Genomic DNA, 25586 nt, shown 5'->3' on the forward strand with positions numbered 1-25586 from the left:
AGAGTTGAGAGAGAGGGCCAGAGAGAGAGAGAGAGGGGCCAGAGTAGAGAGTAGAGGGGCCAGAGAGAGAGAGAGGGCCAGAGAGAGAGAGAGGGGCCAGAGAGAGAGAGAGGGGCCAGAGAGAGAGAGAGGGGCCAGAGAGAGAGAGAGGGGCCAGAGAGAGAGAGAGGGCCAGAGAGAGAGAGAGGGGCCAGAGAGAGAGAGAGGGGCCAGAGAGAGAGAGAGGGGCCAGAGAGAGAGAGAGGGGCCAGAGAGAGAGAGAGGGGGCCAGAGAGAGAGAGAGGGGCCAGAGAGAGAGAGAGGGGCCAGAGAGAGAGAGAGGGGCCAGAGAGAGAGAGAGGGGCAGAGAGAGAGAGAGGGGCCAGAGAGAGAGAGAGGGGCCAGAGAGAGAGAGAGGGGCCAGAGAGAGAGAGAGGGGCCAGAGAGAGAGAGAGGGGCCAGAGAGAGAGAGAGGGGCCAGAGAGAGAGAGAGGGGCCAGAGAGAGAGAGAGGGGCCAGAGAGAGAGAGAGGGGCCAGAGAGAGAGAGAGGGGCCAGAGAGAGAGAGAGGGGCCAGAGAGAGAGAGAGGGGCCAGAGAGAGAGAGAGGGGCCAGAGAGGAGAGAGAGGGGCCAGAGAGAGAGAGAGGGGCCAGAGAGAGAGAGAGGGGCCAGAGAGAGAGAGAGGGCCAGAGAGAGAGAGAGGGGCCAGAGAGAGAGAGAGGGGCCAGAGAGAGAGAGAGGGGCCAGAGAGAGAGAGAGGGGCCAGAGAGAGAGAGAGGGGCCAGAGAGAGAGAGAGGGGCCAGAGAGAGAGAGAGGGGCCAGAGAGAGAGAGAGGGGCCAGAGAGAGAGAGAGGGGCCAGAGAGAGAGAGAGGGGCCAGAGAGAGAGAGAGGGGCCAGAGAGAGAGAGAGGGGCCAGAGAGAGAGAGAGGGGCCAGAGAGAGAGAGAGGGGCCAGAGAGAGAGAGAGGGGCCAGAGAGAGAGAGAGGGGCCAGAGAGAGAGAGAGGGGCCAGAGAGAGAGAGAGGGGCCAGAGAGAGAGAGAGGGGCCAGAGAGAGAGAGAGGGGCCAGAGAGAGAGAGAGGGGCCAGAGAGAGAGAGAGGGGCCAGAGAGAGAGAGAGGGGCCAGAGAGAGAGAGAGGGGCCAGAGAGAGAGAGAGGGGCCAGAGAGAGAGAGAGGGGCCAGAGAGAGAGAGAGGGGCCAGAGAGAGAGAGAGGGGCCAGAGAGAGAGAGAGGGGCCAGAGAGAGAGAGAGGGGCCAGAGAGAGAGAGAGGGGCCAGAGAGAGAGAGAGGGGCCAGAGAGAGAGAGAGGGGCCAGAGAGAGAGAGAGGGGCCAGAGAGAGAGAGAGGGGCCAGAGAGAGAGAGAGGGGCCAGAGAGAGAGAGAGGGGCCAGAGAGAGAGAGAGGGGCCAGAGAGAGAGAGAGGGGCCAGAGAGAGAGAGAGGGGCCAGAGAGAGAGAGAGGGGCCAGAGAGAGAGAGAGGGGCCAGAGAGAGAGAGAGGGGCCAGAGAGAGAGAGAGGGGCCAGAGAGAGAGAGAGGGGCCAGAGAGAGAGAGAGGGGCCAGAGAGAGAGAGAGGGGCCAGAGAGAGAGAGAGGGGCCAGAGAGAGAGAGAGGGGCCAGAGAGAGAGAGAGGGGCCAGAGAGAGAGAGAGGGGCCAGAGAGAGAGAGAGGGGCCAGAGAGAGAGAGAGGGGCCAGAGAGAGAGAGAGGGGCCAGAGAGAGAGAGAGGGGCCAGAGAGAGAGAGGGGCCAGAGAGAGAGAGAGGGGCCAGAGAGAGAGAGAGGGGCCAGAGAGAGAGAGAGGGGCCAGAGAGAGAGAGAGGGGCCAGAGAGAGAGAGAGGGGCCAGAGAGAGAGAGAGGGGCCAGAGAGAGAGAGAGGGGCCAGAGAGAGAGAGAGGGGCCAGAGAGAGAGAGAGGGGCCAGAGAGAGAGAGAGGGGCCAGAGAGAGAGAGAGGGGCCAGAGAGAGAGAGAGGGGCCAGAGAGAGAGAGAGGGGCCAGAGAGAGAGAGAGGGGCCAGAGAGAGAGAGAGGGGCCAGAGAGAGAGAGAGGGGCCAGAGAGAGAGAGAGGGGCCAGAGAGAGAGAGAGGGGCCAGAGAGAGAGAGAGAGGGGCCAGAGAGAGAGAGAGAGGGGCCAGAGAGAGAGAGAGAGGGGCCAGAGAGAGAGAGAGAGGGGCCAGAGAGAGAGAGAGAGGGGCCAGAGAGAGAGAGAGAGAGGGGCCAGAGAGAGAGAGAGGGGCCAGAGAGAGAGAGAGAGGGGCCAGAGAGAGAGAGAGAGGGGCCAGAGAGAGAGAGAGAGGGGCCAGAGAGAGAGAGAGGGGCCAGAGAGAGAGAGAGGGGCCAGAGAGAGAGAGAGGGGCCAGAGAGAGAGAGAGGGGCCAGAGAGAGAGAGAGGGGCCAGAGAGAGAGAGAGGGGCCAGAGAGAGAGAGAGGGGCCAGAGAGAGAGAGAGGGGCCAGAGAGAGAGAGAGGCCAGAGAGAGAGAGAGAGAGAGAGAGGGGCCAGAGAGAGAGAGAGAGAGAGAGAGAGAGAGAGAGGGGCCAGAGAGAGAGAGAGGGGCCAGAGAGAGAGAGAGGGGGGAGAGGGGCCAGAGAGAGGGGGAGAGGGGCCAGAGAGAGGGGGGAGAGGGGCCAGAGAGAGGGGGAGAGGGGCCAGAGAGAGAGAGAGGGCGAGGGAGAGCGAGAAAGGGACACACACACACACACACACCCAATGTTGGAGTCGAGTCAGCATGGATTTATGAAGGGGAAGTCATGTTTGACAAATTTGCTGGAGTTCTTTGAGGATGTACGAAACAAGGTGGATAAAGGGGAACCAGTAGATGAGGTGTATTTTATTTGGACTTCCAGAAGGCATTTGGCAAGGTGCCACATAAAAGGTTACTGCACAAGATAAAAGTTCACGGGGTTGGGGATAATATATTAGCATGGATAGAGGATTGGCTAACTAACAGAGAGTCGGGATAAATGGTTCATTCTCTGGTTGGCAACCAGTAATGAGTGGAGTGCTGCAGGGATCAGTGCTGGGGCCCCAACTATTTGCAATCTATATTAACGACTTGGAAGAAGGGACTCGGTGTAACGTAGCCAAGTTTGCTGACGATACAAAGATGGGAGGAAAAGCAATGTGTGAGGAGGACACACAAAATCTGCAAAAGGTCATAGACAGGCTAAGTGAGTGGGCAAGAAATTGGCAGATGGAGTATACTTTCGGAAAATGTGAAGTCATGCACTTTGGCAGAAAAAAAATCCAAGAGCAAGTTATTATTTGAATAGAGAAAGATTGCAAAGTGCCGCAATACAGCGGGACCTGGGGGTACTTGTATGTGAAACATAAAAGGATAGTATGCAGGTACAGCAAGTGATCAGGAAGGCCAATGGTATGTTGGCCTTTATTGCAAAGGGAATGGAGTATAAAAGCAGGGAAGTTTTGCTACAGTTATACAGGTGAGGTATTGGTGAGGCCACACCTGGAATACTGCGTACAGTTTTGATTTCCATATTTACGAAAGGATATACTTTGGTGGCAGTTCAGAGAAGGTTCACTAGGTTGATTCTGGGGATGAGGAGGTTGACTTATGAGGAAAGGTTGAGTAGGTTGGGCCTCTACTCATTGGAATTCAGAAGAATGAGAGGTGATCTTATCGCAACGTATAAGATAATGAGGGGGCTTGACAAGATGGATGCAGAGAGGATGTTTCCACTGATGGGGGTGACTAGAACTAGAGGGCATAATCTTAGAATAAGGGGCCGCCAATTTAAAAGAGATGGCGAGAAATTTCTTCCCTGAGGGATGTCAATCTGTGGAATTTGCTGCCTCAGAGCTGTGGAAGCTGGGACATTGAATAAATTTAAGACAGAAATAAATAGTTTCTTAAACGATAAGGGGAGCGGGTGGGGAAGTAGAGCTGAGTCCATGATATTAAATGGCGGAGCAGGCTCGAGGGGCCGTATGGCCTACTCCTGTTCCTATTTCTTATGTTCTTATGATACAAAGCAGGAAGCTCCTGGTTCAATCATTGGTCTGAGAGTTATCTGCTATTGGTTGATGAGGTAGAAGTGCTACAGTTGGTGTTTACACCTTTAGACTAGGACAGTGAAGTACATGAGCCCGAATGCTCGATTGCTCTCCAGTGACCCCTCAGAATCGTAGAAATTTACAGCATGGAATGACACCATCGTGTCCGCGCCGGCTGACCAAGAGCTATCCAGCCTAATCCCACTTTCCAGCTCTTGGCCCATAGCCTTGTAGGTTAAGGCACTTCAAATGCACATCTAAGTACTTTTTAAAAATGGTGAGGGTTTCTGCCTCTACTATCCTTTCAGGCAGTGAGTTCCAGACCCCCACCACCTCTGGGTGAAAAGAAATTCCCTTCAAATCCCCTCTCAACCTCCTACCAATTACTTTAAATCTATGCCCCCTGGTTGTTGACCCCTCTACTAAGGGAAATAGGTCCTTCCTATCCACTCTCTTTAGGCCACTCCTAATTTTATACACCTCAATAAGGTCTCCCCTTAGTTTTCCTCATAGCTAAAATTCTCCAGTCCAGGCAACATCCTCGTAAATCTCCTCTGTACCTGCCCTAGTACAATCACATCTTTCCTGTAATGCGGTGACCAGAACTGCACACAGTACTCCAGCTGCGGCCTAACTAGTGTTTTATACAGTTCAAGCATTACCTCCCTGCTTTTGTATACTGTGCGTCGGCTAATAAAGGCAAGTATTCCATCTGCCGCCTTAACCACCTTATCTACCCAGCCTGCTACCTTCAGGGATCTGTGGACATGCACTCCCAAGCCCCTTTATTCCACTACACTCCTCAGTGTCCTACCATTTATTGTATATTCCCTTGCCTTGTTAGCCCTCCCAAAGTGCATTACCTCACACTTCTCTGGAATTAATTCCATTTGCTACTGTTCTGCCCACCTGACCAGTTGATTGATATCTTCCTGCAGTCCGCAGCTTTCTTCTTCTTTGTCAACCACACAACCGATTTCAGTATCATCTGCAAACTTCTTAATCATACCCCATATATTCAAGTCTAGGTCATTGATGTATATCACAAAAAGTAAGGGACCCAGGACTGAGCCCTGCGGAACCCCACTGGAAACAACTTTCCTGTCACATAAACATCCATCAACCTCTGAGCCAATTTTGGATCCAACTTGCCACTTGGATATATTCAAGAGGGAGTTAGATATGGCCCTTACGGCTAAAGGGATCAAAGGGTATGGAGAGAAAGCAGAAAAGGGATACTGAGGTGAATGATCAGCCATGATCTTATTGAATGGTGGTGCAGGCTCGAAGGGCCAACTGGCCTACTCCTGCACCTATTTTCTATGTTTGCCTTGGATCCCATGGGCTTTTACTTTCGTGACCAGTCTGCCATGTGGGACCTTATCAAAAGCCTTGCTAAAATCCATATACACTACATGGTACGCACTGCCCTCATCGACCCTCCTTGTTACCGCCTCAAAAAATTCAATCCAGTTAGTCAGACACGACCGTCCCTTAACAAATCCGTGCTGACTGTCCCTGATTAATCCATGCCTGTCTAAGTGAAGATTTATCCTGTCCCTCAATAATTTTCCCACCACCGAGGTTAGGCTGACTGGCCTGTAATTACTCGGTCTATCCCTTTCTCCCTTTTTAAACAAAGGTACAACGTTAGCAGCCCTCCGGCACTGCACCTGTACACCCCTGCTAGAAAGTACACGTGTGTGTGTCTGACTGGGAGAGGATTGGACTCCGCTGTGAGACCCCTCAGCAGAGGAAAGGCTAGAGAACTGGTGCCAAAGGCCAAAAATTTAGTATATTTGGTGGTGTGGGGGGGGGGGTGGTGGTGGGGGGGGGGGGCGGTCAGTTGTCTGTTGCTCATTAACTTCTTTTGGATTAAATCTTTTTGCTCTTGATTTATTGATTATTCATGCTGTTTGTGAGGGAACGTCAGTGAATTGGTCATTACTGATGCCTGTTAGGACAGGATCATGAGGGTCTCGGTGATGTTTTCTCAGAAATGAGGAAATAGAAGATCAAGAATGATATCAACATTAAAAATTGCACAGAAGACTTCATTGGCTTTTTCAGGGTGGGGGAGAATGTGAAGTTGTATTCCCAAAATCAGTACAGTTGGCACTGACTCTGGAGCACAGGGAATCCAGTCATGTATGAAGCATGCTGTTGACCAGCTGTGGGTAACTCATTTGAGTGGGCTGAGTGTAGTCAGGTAAGGAAGTTCATATTTCTGGTGAAAGCTGTTTTCGTCAAATCTATTTATGTTTTGCATTCAAACTGATTCGAATCAGAAGTGCCAGACAATGGTTTCTTGCAGAAATAGTCTCGAGCAATGGTAACATGGTAGAATAAAGCTCCAAATTCAGCCGTGTAGAATCATAGACATTTACAACACAGAAGGAGGCTATTCGGCCCATCGTGTCCGTGCCGGCCGAACACAGCTATCCAGATTGAGTGAATCAGGTATGTGCAAGGCCACAAGTTTATGGTGACTGAAAGATGACATTTTATTTTTGCAATGCGAGATTTTGGGACTTGAGCAACGCTACGCAGAGTAGATTGAAGCATAAAATTACAAATATATTCATACATTAAGTGGGCAAAACTGTGGCAAATGAATTACAGTATAGGCAAGTGTGAGTTCATCCACTTTGGACATAGATCAGTACTTTCTAAATGGTACAAAAGCTAGAAGCAGTAGGGCTCCACTTATGTAGATCATTAAAATGTCACGAGCAGGTACAGAAATAATCAAAAAGGCTAATGGGATGCTGGCCTTTCTAGCTAGAGGATTAGAATACAGGGGGTAGACGTAATACGGCAGCTCTGGTTAGACCACACCTAGGGTACTGTGTTCAGCTCTGGACACCACACCGTAGCAAGGATATATTGGCCTTGGAAGGAGTAAAGAGGGCAGTGTAGATTTATTAGAATACCTGGACTTCAAGGGTTAAATTGTGAGTAGAGATTACAAAAACTAAGGTTGTATGCCTGAGAATTTAGAAGATTAAGGGGTGATTTGATCAAAGTTTTCAAGATATTTAGGGGAACTGATAGGGTAGATAGAGAGAGAAACTATTTCTGCTGGTTGGGGAATCTAGGACATGGCCTAAAAATGAGAATCAGACCTTTCAGGAGTGAAATTAGGAAACACTGCATGCAAAGGATGGTAACAATCTGGGACTCTTCTGCAAACAGCAGTTGATGCGGGCTCAATTAATTGAAAATCTGAGACTGATAGATTTTTTGTTAACCATAGGTTTTAAGGGCCATATGTGCACAAATTGTTGAAGATGGCAGGGTGGGTTGAGAAGGCAGTTTAAAAAGTTTACAGGGTCCTGGGTTTCATGAATAGAGGTATAGAGCACAAAAGTGTGGAAATTATGAACCACCTGTATAAAACACTGGTTTGGCTTCAACTGGGATATTGTGTCCAATTCTGGGCACTGCACTTTAGGAAGGATGTGAAGGCCTTGGAGAGGGTGAAGAAAAGATTTACAAGAATGAATCCAGGGATAAGGGACTTTATAGACTAGAGAAGCTGGGGTTGTTCTCCTAAGAGCAGAGAAGGTTGAGAGGGGATTTGATGGTGTTCAAAACCATGAGGGGTCTGGACAGAGTGGATAGGCAGCAGGGTCGAGAACCAGAGGACACAGATTGAAGGTGATTGGCAACAGAACCAAAGACGACATAAGAAAAAACTTTTTTTTACACGATGAGCAGTTAGGATCTGGAATGCAGTGTCTGAACGGGTGATGGAGGCAGACTCAATCATGGCCTTCAAAAGAGGGTTGGATAAGTACCTGAATGAAAAATATTTTGAGAATTCTGGGCAAAGGGCGGGGGAGTGGGACTGGCTGAAGTGCTTTTGCAGAGAGCCGGCACGGGCTGGATGGGCCAAATGGCCGCCTGCGCTGTAACCATTCTCTGATTCTATATGGGCATGTCTATGGAGTTAGGTCACAGATCAGTCATGATCTCACTGAATGGTGGACAGGCTCGAGGGACTAAATGGACTGGTTTCTGAAATTCCATCCATCTATAATTAGGTTGATAGAATTATGATTGAGTACAATTCTGTTATTTACAGGATTCGGGGATTTGAATGTTTTGTTCTCAATATAAAGTGCTTTGAGATGTCTTCCTGCACTTGAGCATGGTAGAGGTGCAAGTGGTGTTTCAAAGATTGCATTCTTTGATTGTTTTTGATGAAAGCTATAAAGTAGTGGAATGACCAAACTAGAAGCAATATGGTGGAGGAGGATTTCCTGGAGTGCATAAGGGATGGTTTTTTAGACCAATACGTCGAGGAACCAACTAGGGGGGAGGCCATCTTAGACTGGGTGTTGTGTAATGAGAGAGGATTAATTAGCAATCTCGTTGTGCGAGGCCCCTTGGGGAAGAGTGACCATAATATGGTGGAATTCTGCATTAGGATGGAGAATGAAACAGTTAATTCAGAGACCATGGTCCAGAACTTAAAGAAGGGTAACTTTGAAGGTATGAGGCATGAATTGGCTAGGATAGATTGGCGAATGATACTTAAGGGGTTGACTGTGGATGGGCAATGGCAGACATTTCGAGACCGCATGGATGAATTACAACAATTGTACATTCCTGTCTGGCGTAAAAATAAAAAAGGGCAGGTGGCTCAAACGTGGCTATCAAGGGAAATCAGGGATAGTATTAAAGCCAAGGAAATGGCATACAAATTGGCCAGAAATAGCAGTGAACCCGGGGACTGGGAGAAATTTAGAGGAGGACAAAAGGTTTGATTAGGGCAGGGAAAATGGAGTACGAGAAGAAGCTTGCAGGGAACATTAAGACGGATTGCAAAAGTTTCTATAGATATGTAAAGAGAAAAAGGTTAGTAAAGACAAACGTATGTCCCCTGCAGTCAGAATCAGGGGAAGTCATAACGGGGAACAAAGAAATGGCGGACCAATTGAACAAGTACTTTGGTTCGGTATTCACTGAGGAGGACACAAACAACCTTCCGGATATAAAAGGGGTCGGAGGGTCTAGTAAGGAGGAGGAACTGAGGGAAATCCTTATTAGTCGGGAAATTGTGTTGGGGAAATTGATGGGATTGAAGGCCGATAAATCCCCAGGGCCTGATGGACTGCATCCCAGAGTACTTAAGGAGGTGGCCTTGGAAATAGTGGATGCATTGACAGTCATTTTCCAACATTCCATTGACTCTGGATCAGTTCCTATGGAGTGGAGGGTAGCCAATGTAACCCCACTTTTTAAAAAAGGAGGGAGAGAGAAAACAGGGAATTATAGACCGATCAGCCTGACATCGGTAGTGGGTAAAATGATGGAATCAATTATTAAGGATGTCATAGCAGTGCATTTGGAAAGAGGTGACATGATAGGTCCAAGTCAGCATGGATTTGTGAAAGGGAAATCATGCCTGACAAATCTTCTGGAATTTTTTGAGGATGTTTCCAGTAGAGTGGACAAGGGAGAAGCAGTTGATGTGGTATATTTGGACTTTCAGAAGGCTTTCAACAAGGTCCCACACAAGAGATTAATGTTCAAAGTTAAAGCACATGGGATTGGGGGTAGTGTGCTGACATGGATTGAGAACTGGTTGTCAGACAGGAAGCAAAGAGTAGGAGTAAATGGGTACTTTTCAGAATGGCAGGCAGTGACTAGTGGAGTACCGCAAGGTTCTGTGCTGGGGCCCCAGCTGTTTACATTGTACATTAATGATCTAGACGAGGGGATTAAATGTAGTAGCTCCAAATTTGCGGATGACACTAAGTTGGGTGGCAATGTGAGCTGCGAGGAGGATGCTATGAGGCTGCAGAGCGACTTGGATAGGTTACGTGAGTGGGCAAATGCATGGCAGATGAAGTATAATGTGGATAAATGTGAGGTTATCCACTTTGGTGGTAAAAACAGAGAGACAGACTATTATCAGAATGGTGACAGATTAGGAAAAGGGGAGGTGCAAAGAGACCTGGGTGTCATGGTACATCAGTCATTGAAGGTTGGTATGCAGGTACAGCAGGCGGTTAAGAAAGCAAATGGCATGTTGGCCTTCATAGCGAGGGGATTTGAGTACACGGGCAGGGAGGTGTTGCTACAGTTGTACAGGGCCTTGGTTGAGGCCACACCTGGAGTATTGTGTACAGTTTTGGTCTCCTAACCTGAGGAAGGACATTATTGCTATTGAGGGAGTGCAGCGAAGATTCACCGGACTGATTCCCAGGATGGCGGGACTGACCTATCAAGAAAGACTGGATCAACTGGGCTTGTATTCACTGGAGATCAGAAGAATGAGAGGGGATCTCATAGAAACGTTTAAAATTCTGACGGGGTTCGACAGGTTAGATGCAGGAAGAATGTTCCCAATGTTGGGGAAGTCCAGAACCAGGGGTCACAGTCTAAGGATAAGGGGTAAGCCATTTAGGACCGAGATGAGGAGAAACTTCTTCACCCAGAGAGTGGTGAACCTGTGGAATTCTCTACCACAGAAAGTTGTTGAAGCCAATTCACTAAATATATTCAAAAAGGAGTTAGATGAAGTCCTTACTACTAGAGGGATCAAGGGGTATGGCGAGAAAGCAGGAATGGGGTACTGAAGTTGCATGTTCAGCCATGAACTCATTGAATGGCGGTGCAGGCAAGAAGGGCCTAATGGCCTACTCCTGCACCTATTTTCTATGTTTCTATGACTTGTGTGCTTTCTTTTATATTAGCACTTAGCAAGCATGTACTGACAGTTTCACAACATCAAAACTACCCCGATTGTTGCGTCTGGTAGAAAAGTGTACAGTGTCGACCAAGAATGGGCTAGTTTAATTGCTAGTTTAATTGCTAGTTTAATTGCTAGTTTGTGCTGCACTACTGACTTGAGCTGTACTGAAGTGAGAGAATTGTGTAATTCATTTTGGTATGTCAACTAGTTTGGGTTCTGGGGTGTGGCGATGCAAGGTTCAAGAAACTGGGATTGGTACTCCAATAAGGATCTTCAGCAGACAAATCCTTAACCCTTCACCTTTTCAAGGCACTATCTGTGGTTTACCACACACAATCCTAGAATGGAATCATGGAATGGTTACAGCACAGAAGGAGGCTGTTGGTCGAGCCTGTGCCGGGTCTCTGCATGAGCATTTTTAGTCCCACTCCGAAGCCCTTCCCCACATAGCCCTGCAAATGTGTTTCTTTCCGGTACTTATCTAATTCCCTTTTGAAAGCCGCGATTGAATCTGCCTCAGCCACCCTTTCAGGCAGTGCATTCCAGATCCTAACCACTCGCTGCGTAAAAACGTTTTTCCTTGTGTCGCGTTTGGTTCTTCTGCCAGTCACCTTCAATCTGTGACCTTGAGAATGTGTAAAGAAGGGTTGCGAATGTGGTAGATGGATAGAGAATGTGGCAAAAGGATGGAGATTGGGAATCATGGGAAAATAGCTAAAGAAATGTCAAGATGCAGACAACTGCAGAATCGACAGAAAAAAAGGGGTTACCAAGAGTTGAAGTTGAAGTTAAACACGGGTCATGAGAAAGACGCAAGGCAGCACAAAGAAAGAAAGCAATCCTAGATAGGAGGGGAGAATAACGTAATGCTTTTTACTGATAAGAGGGAAATAGGTTTTACTGATAAAGAAGAATAATTTAATGAGGCTATAAACAAGCTGACCTCGGGGCCAGCTCTAATTAGGAGACCTCCTTGCCTGCCATTGGACGTACTCGGGGGGTGGGGGGGGGGGGGATTGGATAGACCAAGTGCTAATCAAATGTGTTCTGTTTTGAAAATGTATATCTACTGTGCTTTTCGCGCTGAAAAGGGCTTTGTCCAGGGGAAGGTAAACAGGCTCTGATTGTGTCCCTTTGTCTTGACAAGTCCCGGCCGGAGAATCTTCAATAAAGGTCTTTTACAGAAAAGGCAAAGAGGTGTTCACGTCAGTGTATTCGCTGAAACAGATTGAGGGAAAAAGAATCCGTATTAACAACCTCTGGGTCTCGATCCTTCCACCAATGGGAACAATTTCTCTCTATCTACTCTGTCCAGACCCCTCATGATTTTGAACAGCTCTATCAAATCTCCTCTCGATCTTCTCTGCTCCAAGGGAAACAACCCCAGCTTTTCCAGTCTATCCACGTAACTGAAATCCCTCATTCCTGGAATCATTCTCGTAAATCTTTTCTGCACCCTCTCCAAAGCCTTCACATCCTTCCTAAAGTGCGGTGCCCAGAATTGGACACAATACTCCAGTTGCAGCCGAACCAGTTTTTTTTTATACAGGTTCATTACAGCTTCCTTGCTTTTTTTCTCTATACCTCTATTTATGAAGCCCAGGATCCCGTATGCTTTTTTAACCACTTTCTCAACCTGCCCTACCACCTTCAACGGTTTGTGTACATATACCTCCAGGTCTCTCTGTTCCTGCATCCCCTTTAGAATTGTACCCTTTAGTTTATATTGTCTCTCGTTCTTTCTACCAAATTGTATCATTCACATTTTTCTGTGTTAAATTTCATCTGCCACGTGTCTGCTCATTCCACCAGTCTGTCTGTCTGTCTTGAAGTCTCACTATCCTCTTTACCGTTCATGATACTTCCAAGTTTTGTGTCATATGCAAATTTTGAAATTGTGCCCTCTACACCCAAGTCTAAGTCATTAATATATATCCAGGAAAGCAGTGGTCCTAGTCCCGACCCCGAGGGAACATCGCTGTATACCTTCCTCCAGTCTGAAAAACAACCATTCATCATCTCTATCCTGTCACTTAGCCAATTTCGTATCCATGCTGCCACTGTCCCTTTTATTCCATGGGCTTCAACTTTGCTGGCAAGCCTATTATGTGGCACTTTATCAAACACCTTTTGGAGGTCCATGTACACCCCGTCAACCCTCTCTGTTACCTCATCAAAAAACTCAATCAAGTTAGTAAGAAAGACTTGCATTTATATAGCATCTTTCACGACTTTAGGACACCTGAAAGTGTTTTCCAGCCAATGAAGTACTTTTGGAGTGTAGTCACTTGTAATGTAGGAAACGCAGCAGCCAATTTGCGCACAGCAAGCTCCCACAAACAGCAAGGAGATATTGACCAGATAATCATTTTTAATAATGTTTATTGAGGGATAAATATTGATCAGGATACTGGGGATAAAGTGACATGGGATCTTTACCTGAGAGAGCAGGCGGTGTCTCGGTTTAACGTCTCATCCGAAAGATGGCACAGTGCAGCACTCCCTTAGCACTATGTTAGTGTCAGCCTAGATTTTTGCGCTGAAGTCTGTGGAGTGGGACTTGAAGCCATAACCTTCTGACTCGGGCGATAGAGCCATCACTGAGCCACTGATAACAGTTTATGCCTAGGAGTTAATGGTGCTTAAATTTATTTCACTGAACTGTCTTGTATCGACCAGTTTGGGTTGTATTAACAGTTACACAAACAGCCTCCTATCAGGATCCGTATAAGTTACTGAGTGAACTAGTGAACCCATTCTTACTAATTATCAAAAAAGTCATGCGACAGGAACTAACAATTATTTATTAACCTTAGAATCATAATTAGACGCACTCTTCTGTTATTGGTAAGGAATGTTGTTATGTGTGTGTAAGCCATCATGATTTGATTAGCAGTAGCTTTCCGAGCGTTCAATCTGACTGATTCTATTTTAGGGACACTGTTAGAAATTGTCATTGTGTGGCTATTGGTTGAGGGCAGAATTGGGCTCAGCTCATTGTCTAAGTGACTGCAGTCCAGACACGCCATGGCGCACCATCTTGTTGTCCGGAGGAGGCGGGGAGTCCCCAATGGAATGCACTCTATGCGGGAGTACTCCCTCTATTTATTGGGGACTTGGCCTGGAGGGTGTTGCATGGAGGAGTCCGGTGCAATAAGTTTTTAACTCAGTTCACGGGCTCCCAGGCCGCCTGCAATTTCAGCGGTCTGGAAGAGTCGGTGTTCCATGTTTTAATTGAATATGTGAGGTTGCAGCCCCAATCCATTATTTGAAGGAGCTGCTCCTCAAATTCTGGTTGCACTTCAGTCCCACGCTCCTGATCTTTGGGCACCCTGTGCGGAGGGGAGCGGGCAGGTCAAAAGGCCTCCTCGTAGGACTGCTCCTAGGCCAAGGGGGCCATTAACCGGTCCAGGCAGCGGGTGGTCGAGGGGGTTATTCAGCCCGACTGCCTGCCTCTCTTCTGCGGTTACATCCGAGCCAGGGTGTCCCTGGAGATGGAGCACGCGGTGTCCACCGGTACGCTCGCGGCCTTCCGCGAGAGGTGGGCGCCGGAGGGACTGGAGTGCATCATCACCCCCGGCAACCAAATTTTAATTTGATCATTTAAGTTTAAAGTTTAATTTCTTTAATTTGCCGGTTTTCGAGCCCCTCCCTCCCCCCCCCCCCCCCCCCCGGCCTTTTAGCCAGAGGGCACTTGTATAAGTTCTGTTTCTAGTGCCCTAATAAAAAAAAAACAAGCGAAGGATGACCACCTCGGTAAAGTACCAGAAGGCTCCTATGGATTTACTCCCAGGAAGAGGTGGTGTTTCTGGGTAGAAAGGGAACAAATGGGGGAATTATTTCCACAACATAATAAGTGAAATTAGAAAAAATAATACTGATGAATGTGACAAAAAAATTGGAGCTTTAAATTGATGAAATCAACAATTTGAGTATTTGATCATGTATGCAAGTGTTTGGTCGAAGTGTTGGCCAATATGTTCCGTGTCTTCAAATTGGTCGGTAAATTCAATTGATGGCAACATTTGCCGGCGCGGACACAATGGGACAAAATGGCCTCCATCGGTGCTGTAAATTTCTATGATTCTATGAATATTGTTGCATCACAAACATATTTTGATATTGTGCCCAAAATGCTGCTCCGATATCTGGCGAAGGTCCGTGTTGCTGCACCAACCTCCTCTTCATGTTGGCCCATTATTTTTGATTCCTGAAGTTTAGATGTCAAGTCTTTATCACAAGAGGATTTGATATAAGAGTGAAGACGTCTTACTGCAATTATATAGGGCACTAGTGAGACCGAACCTGGAGTATTGTGTACAGTTTTGGTCTCCTTACCCAAGGACGAATAAATTTGCCATTGAGGGAGTGCAACGAAGGTTCACCAGACTGATTCCTGGGAGGGGGGGGATTGTCCTATGAGGAGAGATTGGGTAGAAACATAGAAAATAGGTGCAGGAGTAGGCCATTCGGCCCTTTGAGCCTGCACCACCATTCAATGAGTTTATGGCTGATCATGCAACTTCAGTACCCCATTCCTGCCTTCTCTCCATACCCCTTGATCCTTTTAGCTGTGAGGGCCACATCTAACTCCTTTTTGAATATATCTAACGAGCTGGCTTCAACAACTTTCTGTGGTAGAGAATTCCACAGGTTCACAATTCTCTGGGTGAAAAAGTTTCTCCTCATCTCGGTCCTTTATGGCTTACCTCTTATCCTTAGACTGTGACCCCTGGTTCTGGACTTCCCCAATATCGGGAACATTCTTTCTGCATCTAACATGTCCAATCCTGTCAGAATTTTATATGCTTCTCTGAGATCCCCTCTCATTCTTCTAAATTCCAGTGAATATAAGCCTAGCCGATGCAGTCTTTTTTCATATGTCAGTCCTACCATCCCGGGAATCAGTCTGGTGAACCTTCGCTGCACTCCCTCAATGGCAAGAATGTCCTTCCTCAGATTGGGAGACCAAAACTGTACACAATACTCCAGGTGTGGCCTCACCATGGCCCTGTACAACTGCAGCAAGACCTCCCTGCTCCTATACTCAAATCCCCTTGCTATGAAGGCCAACATGCCATTTGCTTTCTAAACTGCCTGCTGTACCTGCATGCCTACTTTCGATAACTGATGTACCATGACACCCAGGTCTTGTTGCACCTCAGATTAGTAAAAGGGGTCACCATTCAGATAACCTGCCTTCCTGTTTTTGCCACCAAAGTGGATAGCCTCACACTTATCCACATTATACTGCATCTGCCATGCATTTGCCCACTCACCTAACCTATCCAAGTCACCCTGCAGCCTCCTAGCATCCTCCTCACAGCTCACACAGCCACCCAGCTTAGTGTCATTTGCAAACTTGGAGATATTACATTCAATTCCTTCATCTAAATCATTAATATATATTGTAAATAGCTGGGGTCCCAGCACTGATCCTTGCGGTACCCCATTAGTCACTGCCTACCATTCTGAAAAGAACCCGTTTATTTGCTTCCTGTCTGCCAACCAGTTCTCTATCCACGTCAGTACATTACCCCCAATCCCATGTGCCTTAATTTTGCACACTAATCTCTTGTGTGGGACCTTGTCAAAAGCCTTTTGAAAGTCCAAATACACCACATCCACTGGTTCTCCCTTATCAATTCCACTAGTTACATCCTCAAAATATTCTAGAAGATTTGTCAAGCACGATTTCCCTTTCATAAATCCATGCTGACTTGGACCGATCCTGTCACTGCTTTCCAAATGCGTTGCTATTACATCTTTAATAATTGATTCCAGCATTTTCCCCACTACCGATGTCAGGCTAACCGGTCCTCAATTCCCTGTTTTCTCTCTCCCTTTTTATAAAAAGTGGGGTTACATTAACTACCCTCCAGTCCATCGGAACTGATCCAGAGTCCATGGAATGTTGGAAAATGATCACCAATGCATCCAATATTTCTCGGGCCACTTCCTTACGTAATCTGGGATGCAGACTATCAGGCCCTGGGGATTTTTTGGCCTTCAATCCCATCAATTTCCCTAACACCATTTCCTGGCTCATGAGGATTTCGCTCAGTTCCCTCAGTTCCTCCTTTTCGCTAGACTCTTGGTCCCCTAGTATTTTCGGGAGGTTATTCGTGTCTCCCTTAGTGAAGACAGGACCAAAGTATTTGTTCAATTGGTCTGCCATTTCCTTGTTCCCCATTATGAATTCACCTGATTCTGACTGCAAGGGACCTACATTAGTCTTCACTAATCTTTTTCTCTTCACATATCTATAGAAGCTTTTGCAGTCAGTTTTTATGTTCCCAGCAAGCTTACTCTCATACTCTATTTTCCCCCTCTTAATTAAACCCTTTGTCCTCCTCTGCTGAATTCTAAATTTCTCCCAGTCCTCAGGTTTGCTGCTTTTTCTGCCAATTTATGTGCCTCTTCCTTGGATTTAACACACTCCCTAATTTCCCTTGTTAGCCACGGTTGAGCCACCTTCCCCGTTTTATTTTTACGACGGTCAGGGATGTACAATTGTTGAAGTTCATCAATGTGATATTTAAATGTCTGCCATTGCCAATCTACCATCAACCCTTTAAGTATCATTCGCCAGTCTATCCTAGCCTGTTCATGTCTCATACCATCGAAGTTACCTTTCTTTAAATTCAGGACCCTAATCTCTGAATTAACTGTGTCACTTTCCATCTTAATGAAAAATTCTACCATATTATGGTCACTCTTCCCCAAGGGGCCTCGCGCGACGAGATTGCTAATTAATCCTCTCTCATTACACAAGACCCAGTTTAGGATGGCCTGCTCTCTAGTTGGTTCCCTGACATAATTGGTCTAGAAAACCATCCCTTATACAGTCCAGGAAATCCTCCTCCACAGTATTGCTACCAGTTTGGTTAGCACAATCTATATGTAGATTAAAGTCACCCATGATAACTGCTGTTGCACGAATCCCTAACTTCCTGTTTGATGCCATCCCTAACCTCTCTACTAGTGTTTGGTGATCTGTACATAACTCCCACTAGCGTTTTCTGCCCCTTGTTGTTCCGCAGCTCTACCCACATACATTCCACAAAGTCCAAGCTAATGTCCTTTCTTACTATTGCGTTAATCTCCTCTTTAACCAGTAACGCTACCCCACCTCCTTTTCCTTTCTGTCTATCCTTCCTGAATATTGAACACCCCTGGATGTTGAGTTCCCCGCCTTGGTCACCATGGAGCCATGTCTCCGTAATCCCAATTACATCATATCCGTTAACAGTTATCTGCGCAGTTAATTCATCCACCTTATGATCGATATCCAGTGACAGCTGCTAGTGTATTTATATAGCACCTCTAATGTAGTTAAATGTCCCATGGTGCTTCACAGGAGTGTTACCAGATGAGATTTGACACCGAGCCACATAGAGATATTAGGACAGATGACCAAAAAGCTTGGTCAAAGAGACAGGGTTTAAGGAGCGTCTTAAAGGAGGAGAGGTAGCGAGCCGGAGAGGTTTAGGGAGGGAATTCCAGAGCTTAGGCCCTGGCAGCTGAAGGCACGTCCACAAATGTTGTGGTGAGCGAAAGCAGGGACTTACAAGTGGCCAGAATCAGAGGAGCGCAGAGATCTTGGTGGTTGCTGGGGCTGGAGGAGATTACACAGATAGGGAGGGAGGGATTTGAAAACAAGAATGAGAATATTTAATGCGAGGCGTCGTCGGATGACAAGGTAGGTCAGTGAGCACAAGGGTGGTGGGTGAATGGGACTTGGTGCGAGAGAGAACACGGGCAGCAGAGCTTTGCATGAGCTCAGGTTTACAGAGGGTGGATGACGGGAGACAATCCACCTCCCGCCCCCCCCCCCCACCCACCGATAGTCAGTCTGCTGAGTCACCCAGTAACAAAGGCAACTTCAGCAAGGTACCATTGGGAGGGCAGGACCAAAGCTCAGGAAGAATCAATGCCTTGGCGGAGAAAATTGGAGTGTAATCGTTCACAGGATGTGGGCGCTGCTGGCAAGGCCAGCATTTATTGCCCATCCCTAATTGCCCTTGAGAAGATGGTGGTGGGGCGCCTTCTTGAACCGCTGCAATCCATGAGATGAAAGTCTTCATAGCAGTTTGATATGACTGAGTGGCTTGCGAGGCCATTTCAGAGGGCAGTTAAGAGTCAACCACATTGCTGTGGGTCTGGAATTGCTTATAGGCCAGACCAGGTAAGGGCAGCAGATTTCCTTCCCTAAAGGAATGGGTTTTTATGACAATCGGTATTTTCATGCTAAACATTACTGATTTTTATTTCAGGTTTATTTAATTAACTGAATTTAAATTCCCCAGCTTCTGTGTTGAGTTTTGAAATCACAACTCTGGATCATTAGTCTTAGCCTCTGGATTACTAGTCCAGTAATATAACCACTATGTTACTGTACCCGTATCTGTGATGTGGTTAGTGCTTCATGCAGCCGCGCATTGCAGTGACATGCCAAATAAAGGCCAAACCCTTCCTACGGTCATCGACCTACCTCCGGTGGGCCTGATAAGCAGAGGAGTTAGGCAGGGGCTGTGAATCTTCTTGGCTGGACAATACAGCAGCCTGAGCCTCACTCATACGGAAAGAAGGACAGGAAAAGACCGGCTGATGAACCTGCATGAAATACTGGTTCGGCCTGAACTGGAGTGTTGTGTCCAATTCTGGGCACTGCACTTTAGGAAGGATGTGAAGGCCTTAGAGAGGGTGCAGAAAAGATTTACAAGAATGGTTCCAGGGATGAGGGACTTCAGTTACGTGGATAGACTGGCGAAGCTGGGGTTGCTCTCCTTAGAGCAGAGAAGATTGAGAGGAGGTTTGATAGAGGTGTTCAACATCATAAGAACCAGAGGACACAGATTTAAAGTGATTGGCAAAAGAACCAAAGGCGACATGAAGGAAAATGAGTGGTTAGGATCTGGAATGCACTGCCTGAGAGGGTGGTGGAGACAGATTCTATCGTGGCTTTTAAAAGAGAATTGGGTAAGTACCTGAAGAAAAAAATTTGCAGGGCGACGGGGAAAGGGCGGGGGAGTGGGACTGCCTGAGGTGCTCTTGCAGAGAGCCGGCATGCGCTCGATGGACCGAATGGTCTCCTTCTGTGCTTTAACCATCCTGTGATTCTATGTTCTGTTTAGCATATTTCCCCAAACATTCATGATGCAACTAAGGATCATTGAGTCCCAGGGTACCCTCCCACTTGCAGTTGTGTAATCTTCTAGAAGAGGGAAAAACAAGTTTTAAAAAAGCCTTAGGCAAAATCAAGATGAAGAAATCTGGGCAATGCCCCGAGATTTAAGTTCTGTCTTCCTGCTCGGCTCAGTGGAGGAGCCGCCAATTGATGGCTGGCAGCTCGTCCAATAATTATCCCGATAAGGCCTGACCGCGAGACTCCCGCTGGTGATAGCTCTGCCCATTGCCCCGATCAGGTCAGGTATGCTGTATCGGGGCGTGGGTAGCACTGACCCTGAGTGCGATACACCCCTCTGTGTAGCGAACCTCACACACTGATCCTTGTGATATATTCTTTACAGCCTCACAAACACTCAGGATTTCACAAGATGGCTTCAACGCACAAACTTGTCACGTGACCTGTCACTTGATGCTTTATTGCATTTACAGCAATGGCTGCATTACCACAGTAGTCCACTCGATGGAACTATATATTACACTTCTCCCTCCTTGATGAAGAAGTCAGTATAACAAACAATTATCATATATAACTTGCATGGTTATACTTAAAAGATATGGACTTATTTTGCCATATTTACAAATCAAACTGGTCTTCTGTTTTGAAGAGGATACCTTCGCTCTCGAGCAGAACTTTCCAAACATAGTGTCGAACTTAGACTCATTCTAGGTTGATCCTGAGAAAAGTTTTCCTCCAAGGAATGTCCTTGATCGACATTTGAAATCTCTACAACTTCAGTTTGTCTGCTTGACTCGGACTCGGACTTAACTTCTGACTTGCTCTTGGATTTGTTTCTAGTACATTTGATGTAGTATTTGCTACTCATCATCATAGGCAGTCTCTCAGAATCGAGGAAGACTTGCTTTCACTCCAAAAGTGAGTTCTTTGATGGCTGAACATTCTGATACGAGTGCCGCAGACCCTGTTACAGATGGGGCAGACATTCGTCGAGGGAAGGGGTCGGTGGGGCTGGTTTGCCGCGCGCTCCTTCCGCTGCCTGCACTTGGCCTCTTCATGCTCTTTGCGTTGAGATTCGAGGTGCTCAGCGCCCTCCCGGATGCACTTTCTCCACCTAGGGTGGTCTTTGGCCGGGGTCTCCCAGGTGTCAGTGGTGATGTCGCACTTTGCCAGGGAGGCTTTGAGGGTGTCCTTATAATGTTTCCGCTGCCCACCTTTGGCTCATTTACCATGAAGGAGCTCCGCATAAAGCATTTGCTTTGGGAGTCTTGTATCTGACATGCGAACTATGTAGCCTGCCCAGCGAAGCTGATCGAGTGTGGTCAGTGCTTCAATACTGGGGATGTTAGCCTGGTCGAGGACACTGATGTTGGTGCGCTTGTCCACCCAGGGGATTTTCAGGTACTTGCGGAGACATCGTTGGTGATATATCTCCAGTGACTTGAGGTGCCTTCTATACATCGTCCATGCCTCAGATCCATACAGGAGGGTGGACCATGAGCTTGGTGGTAGATTTGAGGGCCTGGTCTTCAAACACTCTTTTCCTCAGATGGCCGAAGGCTGCACTGGCACACTGGAGGTGATGTTGAATCTCCGCATCAATATCTGCCTTTGTTGACGAGAGGCTCCCGAGATATGGGAAATGGTCCACGTTGTCGAGGGCCACCCCGTGGATCTTGATGATTGAAGGTCAGTGCTGTGCGGCGGTGACAGGCTGGTGGTTGTCCTTTGTCTTACGGATGTTAAGCGTAAGGCCCATGTTTTCATATGCCTCAGTGAATACATTGACTATATCCTGGAGTTCAGCCTCTGAATATGCACAGATGCAGGCGTCGTCCGCATACTGCAGCTCAATGACAGAGGTTGGGGTGGTCTTGGACCTGGCCTGGAGGTGGCGTAGGTTAAACAACTTCCCACTGGTTCTGTATTTGAGTTCCACTCCAGCGGGGAGCTTGTTGACTGTGAGGTGGAGCATGCGGCGAGGAAGATTGAGAAGAGGGTTGAAGCGATGATGCAGCCCTGTTTGACCCCGGTCCGGACATGGGTCTGTAATGGATCCGTTGGTAAGGATCACGGCCTGCATGTCATCGTAAAGCAGGCGAAGGACATTGACAAACTTTTGGGGGCAGCCGAAACGGAGGAGGACGCTACATAGACCCTCATGGTTGATAGTGTCAAAGGCCTTTGTAAGATCGAAAAAGGTCATGTATAAGGGCTGGCGCTGCTCCCTGCATTTTTCCTGCAGCTGTCTAGCTGCGAAGATCATGTCTGTTGTGCCCCGTAGGGGATGAAATCAGCATTGTGATTCCGGAAGGAGCTCCTCGGCTACAGGGAGAAGATGATTGAGAACTCTAGCGACAACTTTCCCAGTGGCTGATAGCAGGGAGAGTCCCCGGTAGTTGCCGCAGTCAGACTTGTCCCCTTTTAAAAAAATGGTCACAATCACTGCATGTCTAAGATCTCCCGGCTTGCTCTCCTCCCTCCAGATGAGAGAGATGAGGTCATGTATCCACGCCCTCAGTACCTCTCTGCCATACTTTAGCGCCTCAGCAGGGATGCTGTTGGGGAGGAGTTAAACTAATGTGGCAGGGGGATGGGAACCTATGCAGGGAGACAGAGGGAAATAAAATGAAGTCAGAAGCAAAATTTAGAAAGGAGAATAAATAGTAAAAGTGGAGGGCAGAGAAACCCAAGGCAAACAACAAAAAGGGCCACATTACAGCAATATTCTAAAGGGGCAAAGTGTGTTTTAAAAAAAAACAAGCCTGAAGGCTCGGTGCCTCAATGTGAGGAGTATTCGGAATAAGGTGGATGAATTAACTGCGCAGATAGCTGTTAACGGATATGATGTGATTGGCATCACGGAGACATGGCTCCAGGGTGACCAAGGCTGGGAACTCAACATCCAGGGGTATTCAACATTTAGGAAGGATAGACAGAAAGGAAAAGGAGGCGGGGACTGGGAGAAATTTAGAATTCAACAGAGGAGGACTAAGGGTTTAATTAAGAGGGGGGAAATAGAGTGCGAGAGGAAGCTTGCAGGGAATATAAAAACTGACTGCAAAAGCTTCTATAAATATGTGAAGAGAAAAAGATTAGTAAAGACAAACGTAGGTCCCTTGCAGTCGGATTCAGGTGAATTTATAACGGGGAACAAAGAAATGGCAGACCAATTGAACCAATAATTCAGTTCTGTCTTCACGAAGGAAGATACAAATAACCTTCCGAAGGTACTAGGGGTCAGTGGGTCTAGTGAGAAGGAGGAATCGAAGGATATCCTTATTAGGCGGGAAATTGCGTTCGGGAAATTGATGGGATTGAAGGCTGATAAATCCCCGGGGCCTGATAGTCTGCATCCCAGAGTGTTCAAGGAAGTGGCCCTAGAAATAGTGGATGCATTGGTGATCATTTTCTAACAATCTATCGACTCTGGATCAGTTCCTATGGACTGGAGGGTAGCTAATGTAACACCACTTTTTAAAAAAGGAGGGAGAGAGAAAACAGGTAATTATAGACCGGTTAGCCTGACATCAGTAGTGGGGGAAATGTTGGAATCAATCATTAAGGATGAAATAGCAGCGCATTTGGAAAGCAGTGACCGGATCGGACCAAGTCAGCATGGATTTATGAAAGGGAAATCATGCTTGATGAATCTTCTGGAATTTTTTGAGGATGTAACTAGCAGAGTGGACAAGGGAGAACCAGTGGATGTGGTGTATTTGGACTTTCAAAAGGCTTTTGACAAGGTCCCGCACAAGAGATTGTTGTGCAAAATCAAAGCACATGGTATTGGGGGTAATATACTGACGTGGATATGGGGAACTGGTTGGCAGACAGGAAGCAGAGAGTCGGGAAAAACGGGTCCTTTTCAGAATGGCAGGCAGTGACTAGTGGAGTGCCGCAGGGCTCAGTGCTGGGACCCCAGCTCTTTACAATATACATTAACGATTTGGATGAATGAATAGAGTGCAATATCTCCAAGTTTGCAGATGACACTAAACTGGGTGGTGGTGTGAGCTGTGAGGAGGACGCTAAGAGGCTGCAGGGTGACTTGGACAGGTTAGGTGAGTGGGCAAATACATGGCAGATGCAGTATAATGTGGATAAATGTGAGGTTATCCATTTTGGGGGCAGAATATTATCTGAATGGCGGCAGACTAGGAAAAGGGGAGGTGCAATGAGACCTGGGTGTCATGGTTCATCAGTCACTAAAAGTGGGCATGCAGGTACAGCAGGCGGTAAAGAAGGCAAATGGTATGTTGGCTAGGGGATTTGAGTATAGGAGCAGGGAGGTCTTACTGCAGTTGTACAGGGCCTTGGGTGAGGCCTCACCTGGAATATTGTGTTCAGTTTTGGTCTCCTAGTCTGAGGAAGGACGTTCTTGCTATTGAGGGAGTGCAGCGAAGGTTCACCAGACTGATTCCAGGGATGGCTGGGCTGTCATATGAGGAGAGACTGGATCAACTGGGCCTTTATTTACTGGAGTTTGGAAGGATGAGAGGGGATCTCATAGAAACATAAGATTCTGACGGGACTGGACAGGTTAGATGTGGGAAGAATGTTCCCGCTGTTGGGGAAGTCCAGAACCAGGGGCCATAGTCTTAGGATAAGGAGTAGGCCATTTAGGACTGAGATGAGGAGAAACTTCTTCACTCAGAGAGTTGTTAATTTGTGGAATTCCCTGCCGTGGAGAGTTGTTGATGCCAGTTCATTGAATATATTCAAGAGGGAGTTAGATATGGCCCTTAGGGTTAAGGGGATCAAGGGGTATGGAGAGAAAGCAGGAAAGGGGTACTGAAGGAATGATCAGCCATGATCTTATTGAATGGCGGTGCAGGCTCGAAGGGCCGAATGGCCTACTCCTGCACCTATTTTCTATGTTTCTATGTTTATTACGAATGCGTCTCGCATTGAGACACAGAGCCTTCAGGCTTATTTTTTTATCACTCTTTGTCCTTTTAGAATTATGTTGTAATGTGCCCCTTTTTGATTTTTGCCCTTGATTTCTCTGCCCTCCACTCTTACTTTTCTCCTTCCTACCTTTTGCTTCTGCCCCCTTTTTACTTCCACTGTCTCCCCGCATAGATTCCCATCCCCCTGCCGTATTAGTTTAAACCCTCCCCAACTGACTGTTTTGGGGGTCTATAGTACACTCCCAGTAGTGGGATCGCCCCTTTTTTGTTCATTAATTCAACCCATATGGCCTCGTTTGATGACTCCTTTAACATACCATCCCTTCTCACAGCTGTAATTGTTTCTTTAATCAATACTGCGACCCCTCCCCCCCTATCCTGTCTCTGAAAACCCTGCAACCAGGAATTTTGAGCTGCCATACCTGCCCTTTCAGCCATGTCTCAGTTATGGCTATAATATCGTCCTCCCAAGTGTCAATCTGTGCTCTCGGCTCATCTGCCTTTCTTCCTATACTTCTTGCATTGAAGTTTCTACCACTTAGTATTGCCAAACTCCCCTGTTGTGTATTTTCCAGCCCTTATTTTCTCTGGCTTCCAAATTCACTTTCTACTTCTCTGCTGCCCAATTCCAGCTTTGCTTCTCTCCCCTCTGAATCTATTCTCCGGTTCTCATCTCCCAGCCAAGTTAGTTTAAACCCTCCCTAACAGTACTAGCAAAACCTCGAGGATACTGGTCCCGGCTCTGTTGAGGAGCAACCCGTCTGGGTAGATGCAGGGAGGATGTTTCCCCTGGCTTGGGAGTAGAACCAGGGGTCATAGTCTCAGA

The 25586-nt window shown here is 47.3% G+C and overlaps 1 protein-coding gene across 4 annotated transcripts in view; it reads left to right on the forward strand.

Annotated features, from left to right (window-relative positions):
- LOC139267472 (cullin-9) overlaps positions 1 to 25586 on the forward strand; it is a 293931-nt gene that overhangs the window by 1069 nt on the left and 267276 nt on the right. The gene's annotated exons all lie outside the window — the stretch shown is intronic.

This window comes from Pristiophorus japonicus, chromosome 7 (genome assembly GCF_044704955.1).
Source record: "Pristiophorus japonicus isolate sPriJap1 chromosome 7, sPriJap1.hap1, whole genome shotgun sequence".
Taxonomy (NCBI): Eukaryota; Metazoa; Chordata; class Chondrichthyes; family Pristiophoridae; genus Pristiophorus; species Pristiophorus japonicus.